We start from the raw sequence: 12,476 nt of genomic DNA, 5'->3' as shown, positions 1-12,476 counted from the left end.
AAAAGATCTCAAGGCACTCCAGGGTGCCACAGCACCTGGGTTGAGAGTCACTGCTCTAGGCACTACTGCCTCCAATCCAGTGTTCTATGTACCAGGACACATCATGAGTCAAGAGTGGAACCAGGAATTAACTGCTCTGTATCATGTCAGCCCCTGTCAAACTCATGGAGATTGTACCACGAGAATACTCTACATGGGGCATGTAGCATACCTCAGTCCCACAGTCAAGGCTGCTCTGGCTTCCATAGCATGTGAACTTAACACTAACTGGGCCAGAAGGATGATTCTGCTGCTAGCCCACTTTAGATGTACCTCCACTCCCCATCCATTTGTATCAGGCCTTGTTCCTTTCTTATTTCAGAGTTATATGAGTTCAACTTCATTGATATTAGTGCTCCACTTTCATAGCACTGGTTGTGAGAGGAGGAATGGACCCATGCAGTTTTGTTGCTTCTGTAAGAACAACTCAATACTCCCTTCTAACCACAGTGGCCTTCTGTAACCATAACCCAGGCTCCCTCTATGGTTACCATAAGTTCACCCCCTTTCTCAACCCAAAAAAAGACAATTCCATAAAAAGCTTTCATGTTTCACTTCACATCTGCAACTTTTAAAATAGGAGCATGAACTAGCACCTGCATTATTCCAAGGGGACTCAGCAATTTGAGAATTTGGTCTCGTCATTTGGAGTTTTCACCGCAGCTGAAGAAACCATTATTTTTAATCAGTACTTCAGAATCTTGGGAAGGATGAGATATTTGAGGAAAGTCTAGACTGGTCATGACAGTGCTAGCAACCAGTTTTGGTGAGACATCCATTTCAACCCCTGTATTTGGACAGTTCTTTATCTACATGCTCACAGTTTTCATACCCTGAAGCAGATAAAGGGACCTTCATAGAGACTGCACTTCGTTTTCAAGCAAGAAATGGAAAGCACGATCACTACCATTTCCTGCTATCTTAGGTTGAACATTTGGTGTTATGTGAATAAATAACTACTCATGTGAAAGAAAATCCAATTTTGAGAAGTGTGGCGGGTGCAAGACAATGGTTTACACAGAAGGATTTATTGACCATCTAACTTAGCCAGTTGCTGTGCAAAAATAAGTGCACATAATAAGGCAGACTCTCAGTGGGTTTAAATCATTGCCAGGTCACTGAAATCAATTTACACCCACTGTGAATCCCAAAATTCCACACAGAAACACAAGATTGTCCAAGCAATGGATAAGTTAATACCAAGCATGCAATACAGTACACGTGTGCATTTCTAATGTCCAAGTTCTTCACAAATACTGATTAACTGAACCCTTGTGAAGTTTTACAAATCACCATTTATCACAGGTGGGGATGTTGGGGCAGAGAAGTTAACTGATTTTCCCAAAGACAAAAAAATTAAAAAAAGATGTCAGTACCAAAACTGGGATAAATAATCTGTAGGAGTTTCAGCTGGCTGGAGTTATATCTGAATTACTACATTTTATTATTGGTATGTGTGCATTTCCAAAATCACTTGCCAACAAATCACAATTTTTTCTTTTAAAAAGATTTTTAAAAATACTATTAAATCACATGTTCTAATTATTGACAGCATGGTAAACAACACTATTAACATACAATTTTAATCATTTATCTAAATGACTATTATAAGTACCATCCATAAATCACCACTGCTAATTTTGGCAAAGTATATGGAACATATAATTATAGATATTAATTTGTCATATTACAAAAACATCTTTTATTCTAACTCAAAGGCAAAAATTTATAATATCACTTTACCAGATAGAACTGGGTATTCTGAAATGCATGCATTCAATATTTTGGGAAGCCTTGTTGGGAAAAAACAACAGACTCTCTATAGCTCGGAAAGCTTAGCTCTGCAGAACACCATTCAATGAAAGCTCTTTATTTACTACACTACCATTTGGCTCTTCAGAATGAATGTTATTAATTTTTTCATGCTTAGATTTTTTTTTTTTGGAACTGCTCTCTTAGGGATTTCAGCCAACTTTCCCTTTGGTGCTCTACAAAGTATGTATTTTTTGATCATCCTAAACAAACAAATCTATGGTTTCTTTCCTCTTGACTTATGAATTTCTCCCTCACTATCCTGAGGACAATTTTCTTCAAAGGATATTAATTAATATTACTGGAGAAATAGAGAGATTATAGTAAACTGAATACACACTAGCCATTTTTGTACTCTTGAAAGTGACTTCTTGGTGCATTCATCAATGGTCCAGATCATCCATCTGCATCTGCTCATGAAGAAGACTGTATGTGCTTGATTCTCCTCTCATATACACACATCATTGTAAATCAGAAGAAGCTACAGTGGTGTTAATGCTTAGTGTTAATGCAAGCAAGAATCAGATCCTCCACGTGGAGATCTCCCTTCACTCATGTAAAGGCCGGTGGCTGCATCACTTTATTTTGTTCTTTTCATATCAAGAGGAATGTTCTTCCTGATTTTTACTACATTCTTCGTAGCCCTGCAAAAGACACATACCTACTGACACATATTTTGTAGTATTCCCATCATGTGCCTATTGAGTTGAGATTGTGGGAGGCTGCAGAAGACTAGGAGGCCTCACGTTCTTCACAAAGATAGTTCTGGTCTCTGATGAGTCCCTCATACTCTGTGGCTTTGGAGAACTGAACCTCTTGCCCATTCCAGTGGGGGGCAAATCCTGCATCCTTTCCCCTCTGCTAGCAATTTACTGCAACTCACCTTTTGACCAATCTCATAGGGTTGGTTTTTTTTCTGCAGGAGAATGTGACCCAGTGCTATATATACAATGAAGTAAAAGCTAGGCTTGTCTTAAATATATTCTACAGCATGCCTGAAGGCAAGTATGCAAATGATTAACTCTTGGAGAATACAGATATTCTACAAATGTGAGTGCTCAGTTCCCACACTGACACAGCAACAAGAAAAAGCAGTCTAGGCCAGTGGTTCTCAACCTTTGGTACCTTACGTACCCTTGCCGATTCATGCAGCAAAAGTGAAACCAAAAGTCCCACCGTGACACTTCTGGTTTCACTGCCATGAGCCGAGTCCCACTTTTTCTGGGGCAAACCAGCCTGTGTGGGGCCTCCCTCCCTATCCCCTGGCACACTGACATTGGGGAATGAAAGTCCTGGCGCACCGGACACAGCGGAAGGGGCGGCAACTGGAACTTCCAGCCCGAGCAAGCAAAGACCAAAACGCAGCACCTGCGTACCACCTGCCTGTGTCTCGCATACCCTCAGGGGTACGTGTACCATGGGCTGAGAAACACTGGACTCTAGGCCACCTGTAAAATGTATGCCAAGCCCCAGTGCAAACTTCATTAGGGTATAAGTGGAAGAAAAAAGACACAAGATACAATTTGAAATGTTTACCTGGATGAAGCCACTGTTGTTCCATCATGGTTATTAGCTCATTTTATAGAGGTTTCACCATGCTGCAGTGATACATATTATTGTGGACCCTGTCCATTTGACCTGCCCACATGGCAGCAGCTATTAAATGGCTGGGCTTAGGGCATGGGTGGGCAAAATGTGGCCTGTGGGTGTGACTTCTGGTCACAAGATAGCAACCAGGGGGCAGGGCACCTGTCAAGGTGCAGGGCTATCCTTATGGCCCTCGATGCTTCACCAAAACTTCATAAGTGGCCTCCCAGCCAAAATAATTACCCACCCCAGCTTAGGGCTTACAGAGGTTGTAACTCTGATTCTCTCTCTCTCCGGCAGATCCGTCTTCCCTTGGGAGCCTGTGAGCAGGTTCATGTCAGTGATGTGACTTGGAGTACTGTATCATAAACACAGCTATCAGAAGCTAGCTGAACTCTCTCAGGGTTAAGGTGGCCATTGGTCCTGTTTTATACCAGACCGTCCTGTTTTTAAACCCTGTGTCTCCTGTCCATTTCTAAATGAGGAACAGACTGCAAAGAGACATGTGTTTTAGTCCACTGGTGGAAATACATGTCAATCATTTGTCCTTGTGACATTTGTCTGCTTTTATTGGCTGTGCCTAGAGGTAGGGCAGTGCACAGCCTGAAGAAGCAGGGTTCCAACCCAGCCAGAGAGGGAGGGACAGAGGTAGGCTTTTTGTGGTGGCCCTGCCCTTTGCTCCTGATTGGCAAAGGGGTCTGATTGTCCCACCCCTCGCCACTGATTGGGCAAGGAGGCAACAGCACCGCCCTTCACTGCTGATTAGCTGAGGGGGTAGGTGATCCCACCCCTCACCAAGGGGGTGTCCTGTATTCTGGGGATGTGTCAGTGGCCACCCTAGTCACAGTTTCAGTATTTTCCTGGCTGTGCCTGTTGGCCACTAAGACAGACTGATGGGTGGATACTGCTGGAGTGTAGTAGCCCAAGAATGATACTGTATCCAGTACAGAACAGATCTCACTAGGAAAAATTGCTTTAGACATAGACAAGAGGCCCAAATCAAAGTTTAGCTCTAGATCTTATACCTCCCTTAAATCAAGGGATTAGGGTTCAATTCATATGGGAGAGCAAGCAAACCTCAAAATTCACAACAAACTGAAACTCCCCAAGGTTTGAGAGTCTACAGATCTCGGGTTTTTGTTTGGCATCTGCTCTACTACAAAACAGTTCTCAAACACCAAGCTGTGGCCTATCATCTCATTTAGTCAGTTACTTCAAATTGAAGCCTGGTGTCATTTGTGTGGTCTATAACAGGGCGTGGCAACCCACAGCAAGCATGCCAGAGCGTGACACATGAAGACATTTTGCTTGGCACATGTGCCTCGGGGCAGAGGGTGGGGAGCCACGAGAGGCCTGATCCTTGTTGTGACAGCACAGCCCCAGCTCCTTGCCCATTGTCCACTCCAAGGAGCACATACACCTGCCGTCGGCAATGAGTCAGGCCAGAGCTCCGTGGACCCCAATGCAGCTACTTGCAGCCTCCCCACCACCAGCTGTGAGCAGCCCAGGCTCCATGGTGGGCAGCAGGGGCCTGCCTAGAGCCTGGGCCAGCTGTGGTAGGCAGCCAGGAGACTGTAAGAAACTGCACCAGGCTCTGTGGAGCCCCAGCTGGGCTTAGCAGCAGCAGCAGGTGCACGTGCACCTCAGGGCGGATGGCAGGGAAGGGGCTGGGGATACACTGTTACAACAAAGACCTGGCCATCCACCCCTAGCATGCCCACATCTTACAAGTTGAGGTTGCAGGTGTTTTTAGCACTCTGCCTAAAAACGTTGCTGCCCCCTGGTTTACAATAACGTACATTATATGCAACTTCTGTAGAGAATAAAGAATAAAGTAGAGAGCTAGGCCCAGTTCATCATGAATTCATTCTGATTCTTTCCTGCACAGCTAAACTTGGTGAATGAGTTGTGCAGAAAGTCAGTCAGCTTGTGAACAAATGCTTGCATCAATTCAAGCAAAACTGTGCCTTCTGGGTCAGAAGCCACATGCGGAGAGCCTCTTTTAAGAGATCCACAGGGATTTCTACTGTAAATCTCAGTACCAAATTTCTTCTAAGGCTGGGATTTCCAGAAGCCTCTAGCATTAACACAAGTATTCTGCTAAGATTTCATAGGCTTCAGTTCTATGGGAGCACAGTTATGCCAACACAGTTTTAAATTCCCAGACTAAAATCTCCATTTTTCACACATCTTGCATAATCTCAGTCAGAAATCTGCCTACAATTGCACCGCAAAGAAATGGGCCAGTTCCCTGTCTCCAAGTTTCATGAATAAGGTAGATATGCCCCAAAACAGAACATACATCTCTTGAGGTCTGAACCAGACATCAGCTGCTATCATTCACTGCAGAAAATGAATAGCAACTGTAGGGTTTATTTAATCAATAGCTCTTATAATGAAATGTAACTGAGTTAGCTGACTAGATTTTTGAAAGATTTTTTTAAATGCTGTTAATTCAGGTGTAATGGTCACACAAAATGAAGTTTTTAAGTTTTCAGATGGATTATTTAAATAAAAATGTCTGCCCATATTATTTTGAGCATAAGAGGGATGTAGAGTATTATAAAAGTATTTTAAATCTTTACACAAACAGAAATGAAAACACTGAAATATTCTCCCTTTGCAGAGAGAACAACAATTATCCCAATCAGAACACCAGGTTTTTGTAGACTTAGTACACTGAAAGCTAGCTACCATGTTCGATTACCATTACTGTTAGTATAGCTGAACCTCTGAGATTTCTCCTAGCTGTTTTAAGGGGGTTTGGCAAACTACTCTTCCCTGATCTTAAGAGCACTCAACCTCCACTAGCTTCAAGGAGATGGAATGGTACTAAGATTACTTAAATCAAATCCTAAATGCAGGACTAACAAATACCGGTTGCTTTACTCACATGAGTACTCCAGTGGGCAAACTTGCAAGAGTAGCAGAAACAGGACTTGACACACGAGCTGAGTTCTATCCACAAACTCATCACATATAAATTTACAGGTATAAACTAATAGCATTACTGAAGTGGAAAACAGCCTGTACTTTCAACAAATCTAAAATAGGTATTCGACAGACTCCCAGTTGGTGGAAATCAGTAAAGCCCCACTAAAGTTGATGTGGTTATACTATTCTAAACTAGCTGAATATCTGACCCCACTCTATGCATTTTGAACATTTGACAGTATTTGCTTTAAAAACAAGCATAATGCCTACTACAGCCCAGAAACATTCTACTTATAATGCATCAAAATCATAGTTAAAAAGAAAAGCTGCATTTTGCAATGAAGATCAGCACCAATGTGTCTCGCACAGCACAACACGCCTCACTAAACAGAAACGAAGCAGTTTGCTAAACCTGATAAATATTTTTTGCGTAACTGAGGTTAGCTGGACCTCACCTTTGGACAACACAGTCTTGTAAATGGGTGTACAAACAAATAAGCAATGTATTAAATACATGCATAGGTACTGTAGCTTCCTCACCTGTTATCATTATGAATTATTAAAAAATGTTATTTTCACCCCCCCCCCCAAACAAACAAAAGACGATAGATTGGCTTCATTCTGAGGATCTCTGTGGGGAAAAATGTTAAAGGAGTGTAAAACCTATATAGAGCAACAATATTAGCTCATCTTGCCTCCTTAACAAAGCAGCAAACAATTAGTGTTTAAGAAAAATGGGTTAATAAAGATCTCAAATCTTCTTAACAGCTAGTACAGTGAACCCATGTGGCAAGAACAATCCAAATTAACACCATGGCTACATTAGTCCTTTCTTACGCTATCTAAAAAGCAATTACAAATGTCACATTGCATCTCATTCTAAAACGTTGTCCCACAGTTTCATAGCATAACCTGTGATTAAATCTACCCTTCCCCACAACACCCAGAAAAGCTTTTTTTCCTCTGCTGAAGCAGATGGCTTGGGTAACCGCCCCTATTCACAACACAACCATTCTAAATTTGCTCCAGCCTATGGAAATCAAACACATGCTGGTTTTTGTTAGCATCTCAGTGCACTACAGATCTGCTGCACAGAAGCATCCACATATCATCTGCACAAAGTAAGACATTAAAAAACCCCAACTGATCTTGACCATATCCTTCAAAGTGCTCTTAAGTTAGAGTAATGCCTTCAACTCTCACCAACTTCGGTGGGAGTTACAGCTGCTCAGCACCCAAGAATAGTCCCTAGCTCCTCAGGATTTTCTAGTACGTCAGGATTGAGCCCCTGGAGTGCTGCACCCTAATACAGCAACCCTTTCTTATTCAACAAACCACTTAAGAACATGCTTAATTTTAAGCATGCTTCACTTTAACATATTTAACAGGAATTAAGCAAGTGCTTAAATGCCGGACTGAACTGGGATCCTAGTCACACAGGTCAAATCCTACACAGATAAGCACATGCATAATTTGATTCAGTTTTAAAACCTTATTGGCTTTAGAGGAGCATACCAGCAAAGTTACTCAGATGCTTTAATTATCTGCAGCAGGTGACAAAAGTGATTAACACATCTTGCTATGATTCTGGGGGTGTGAAATGAAGCCCTACACTAGACTTGCATCAAAAGCCACCCCCAGTTAACCCAGCTGTTAATGGGTGCCTGGTCTCTCAGGCTGGGCAGTCAAAAGCAACAGGATCTGATGCTAGCCATTTGATTCCCTGCTGTATTCGAAAATACATAGACTAGGAAAATTGGTGTGTCTTAATCAACTAGCTGTAATGAGCTGTTAGGTTCAGGTAGACCTTTGAGTTGACTTGACTTAATTATTTGTAGGATCTGGGCCCCGCATATTAGTTTTTGTCTCAAACTTCTGCCTATTGCTCATTCATTCGCATTTAAAGACAAGGGTCCCTGGCTACTTGCTAACTATGGCCTTGAGACGACAATAAATCTCCTGACCACAGAACCCTGCTGCCTCTTGATGAAACCCAAATGAAGGTAACAGGCATTTGTGCAGGTACAAGGATCTACCTGTTTGCTGCTCCTAGCAGGATCAGGACCTGGATGACCAACAGCAAAGAAAGACTCCCATTGATCTTGAAGGCTTTTGGATCAGGCTGTGTATTTATAAAACCTATGTACTAATGTCAGGGCATTCATTTTTTAAAATCCATTTCTAATTCACTCTTGTTAATCTCATGAATACACAGCCTGAATCAGATTTCAGACTTGTGGGACACTCCATGTGTGCACACATTTTTGTCAGTAGCTTTTGAGCTTTTACAGATTATAACACCACAAGTAGATTGCATTTTGAAATACATGGTCATGTAGTTCTTGTGTGTTGCTTTCCTGGTGCTTGTGTTTCCTCTAAAGGAAAACAAACCTGTTTCTGACACTACGTATGAAATACTTCCCGTAAAAGTGAGTGGGGTATATCACAGTTCCATGCACTTTCAATACAAATCATTTTTAACTCCAGTGCATCTGATTCAGATCTCACCCACATCCATTTTTATACCTGTGTAAATTCAGAGATTTTCATGAAGTTACTCCTGATTACACCATTGGAAAGTAAGGGGGGAATCAGGCCTGTTGGCTCCAGATCCATCTCAATTTTATTGTGCCTAGATGTTGTTTTTATAGTAAATCTAGGTGCACTGTGTTTGGCGGACATTAATTCCTCCTCAGAGCAAGGTGACACATACTGAAAGAAAAAAGTATGGTTCCAAAAATCTCTTGTTGATAAGGTTATCCTTGACTGCAGACTGCAGCAGGAGCCAGGCACACTACCTAAGGAGCCTTTAAATGAGGACTCCTGTTTTAACATCAGAATATATTAAGGAGTATTACCATGTGCATACTGGCATAATATATCAGAGCCTTTAAAACCTAGAGTATCAATGAGTTTATGTAACATTAATAAACTCTATTACAAGCCTAGCATAACATGCTGTACTTTAGCAGTAGATAAGTATGGTAAAATTCTTTATGAAAAAGCAACTACTATATATGTGCACTTGCTCCAGAATCATAGTTATTTTGTTTTTAATGGACACACCGAGGCAATCCACAACATGAACTCAACGGGTTGCAAACTGCGCAGACTATACATGCCCTGTCCACCCTATCCCTGGCCCAATATCTATCAAGAGAAGATATTGGGCCAGTGACTTAAGCTAACACCATTCCATTGCTTACCTCACCTATCTTTCTAGGGCCTGTTCATATAAAGATGTATATGCTTAATTTATATGCACTGTGAATGGTCTCATTGAACCTTGCAGGGCTACTCAACATATAAACCTGAGTACATATGTAAGTCTTAACAAGATTGTGGCTTCAACTTCTGGAGACAGGTACTGGCCTAATCTGGGTGTTGTAGAGAATTAAGCACAATTGCAGTGTTTCACAAACAGGTGAAATAAGCCATAATCATAAGGAAGGAATTTGGATGGTGTGCCAAGTTCTGTTTTAAATAATCCACTTTTAAAGCAAATTCACTTAAACGCTCATCTAATGATAAAAATACTAGTTCCACTACAAACTTGGCTGGCTGTCTCTGTGCTAGCTCAGTCATGCCATGCGTGTATGTTGCTAGTGCGTATCCTATGCAGGAAGGATGCCTGCTCTCTTTTTGTTTGTGAAGTACCTCTCAGCAACCTACGGAGTAAGGACATAGCCAGTTTCACTAGGTACTGCTCATTCAGCACATTTTTCTACTTTCCTCGCAAGCGCTGAGATGCTGTGATCGCGTCATCTGTTAGGGAGGGAGCAGAGAGCAGCTACAGAAAACAAATAAGTCCTACAGCCGAGTCTCCTCCTGGGAGCGCTGGCTCTGAGATCTGTAGTCTAGACATAACTACAAGTCTAAACCAGCACAGGTGCATGAAGCAGATTTTTTTGTCGTTGTTGTTACATGGAGAAAATAGAGGAACAAAAAGAAAAAGGAAGAAAAAATAAATACACTCAATCTAGCATGAAAATTCCCTTCTGAAAACAAGGCCACATTTTCTGAAAGGTGAGCAGTGCAGGTGCTATACAGAAATGTCAAGTAAATGATTTCTTGAGAATGGGGTGGAGGAAAATTCATTTACATGACCACAAGGATGTGACAGATTGTGAAACAGGATAAGAGAGAAAATAAATAACTCAAATGGAGAGGTAGGAGAAAATCTGAATGGCATGCATACATTTATTAACCTTGTATTTAAATATTCTCTACCATACAGAAAGAAATATGAAAAACTAAATAAAAAAACCCACCAGCAATGCAGATGAGATCTTTATTTGAAGGAAAAATGAAAAGTCCTGCTGGGGAAGAAGAGAAATTGTGTTGGGATTTTAAATGCAGGGAAGGACCCTTACAACCACAGTCCCTGCCACCAACCCACACACCCCTCTTTCTCAAAGTTCTGTTTCAAAAAGCACACCTTATTTCAAAGGGGAGGTCAGAATTAGGATCTCAGATATATACGCAACAAATTGAGTACAGCAGTCTTTATTTGGTAGATCATATTCAGCATAACATCAGGGCACCAGAGAACTGCAACTGATGAGGGCTTGTACCTGCCGCAGCTCAAGTACACCACATTTTGCATAATTCTCTCTGAAATAGAAAGGCTTTGTTCTCCACCGCCTCACTGCGGATGGAAGCCCTGTTTGCAGTCGTTTCCTCGCCACAGCTGGTCATCTCAGTACAGAGAATTTGTCTTGAATGAAAATGAAAGGTGCTGACAAGCCTCATAACCCCCTCACTTGAATCAGGCTCTTTGTCCCACTTTAGAGATTTTTTACAGGAGCCCAAGGGAACAAGGAGGAATGACAGTCTTTCAAGGGGTTTACATCTCTGATAGTCCAAAGATGCTCAAAATCCTAAAAGCAGCTGACAAAAGTAGCCTGTTCGTAGTAGAGATAAACCCAGATGTGACTTGAGGAGGGCTCTTCCTATTTCCCTCCAGACAATGCAGTGGCAAAGATGTGCACAGCAGACTGCCGGCTGCAACCTTCCCACTGGGTTTGCCTTTTGACCAGGCTTAATTTTTCCTTTGACCAAAGGCTTCAAACCCACAGCGGTGAAATACCAGCCAGAACACCCTGGCGACTGCAGGCAGAGGGATCAGCCTGAACACAATTTCCCCTCTTCCCCTCCCTGCTTTCTTGAAATTTCCATCCTTAAACAAAAGAAGCAGGTGGGGTGGGGCCCCGAGGAGCAGCCAAGAAAGCCCCTTCCAGGGGGGATTTCAAATAAAGCCTTTGGCCTCTAGAGCGGCTGGCAACTCCCGCCAGGGCATTTTGGCCCACATTCTCGGGCTTTCTTTTCTGAGGATGATTATGATTTAGGTCTGTTTTATTGTTCCCGTCTTCTTGTCGTCATCGTCTTCTCCACACACCCAGCAACCCCGCTGCTGGAAATGCAGGGAAATGGCCATGAAACCCACACACACACAACCACACACCTGTGGGTTCAGTGTCACACACAACCACACACACACGTGCACACACAACCACACACACAGCTTCAGTGTCATGTGCACAACCACACACACACACACAGCTTCAGTGTGACACACACAAACATGTTCAGTCAGTGTCACACACACAACCACACACAAGGCTGTAGTATCATACACACATTCAGTGCCACACACACTCATGGCTTCACTGTCACACACACAGGTTCAGTGTCACACACACACACAGTGTGGCACAAACACACACACACACACGACTTGTGTCACATGCACATTGTCACACACTCATGCAGACACACATGCCTTCAATGTCCCACACACACATTCAGTATGACACACAAACACACACGGCTTCGATGTACCACACACACGTTCAGTGTCACACACACACACACACACACACACGGCTTCAGTGCCCCCGCACACAGGTTGAGTGTCACACGCGCGCACCCACGCACGGGCGGGGTGTCCCTAAGCCTTTCCGCAGACACCGGTGCGGTGCGGTGCGGTGCCCCCCCCGCCCCGCGATGCTGCGGATCTCGGCGCCCCACAGCCGCGCTGCCCGGGAAGCCCGTCCGGGCGGGGCGGGATGGGAGCGGGAGCCGGCGCGCGGGGCGGGCGACAG

This window comes from Alligator sinensis, unplaced genomic scaffold (genome assembly GCF_000455745.1).
Source record: "Alligator sinensis unplaced genomic scaffold, ASM45574v1 scaffold699_1, whole genome shotgun sequence".
NCBI lineage: Eukaryota > Metazoa > Chordata > Crocodylia > Alligatoridae > Alligator > Alligator sinensis.
Note: the sequence above shows the minus strand (reverse complement) of the source record.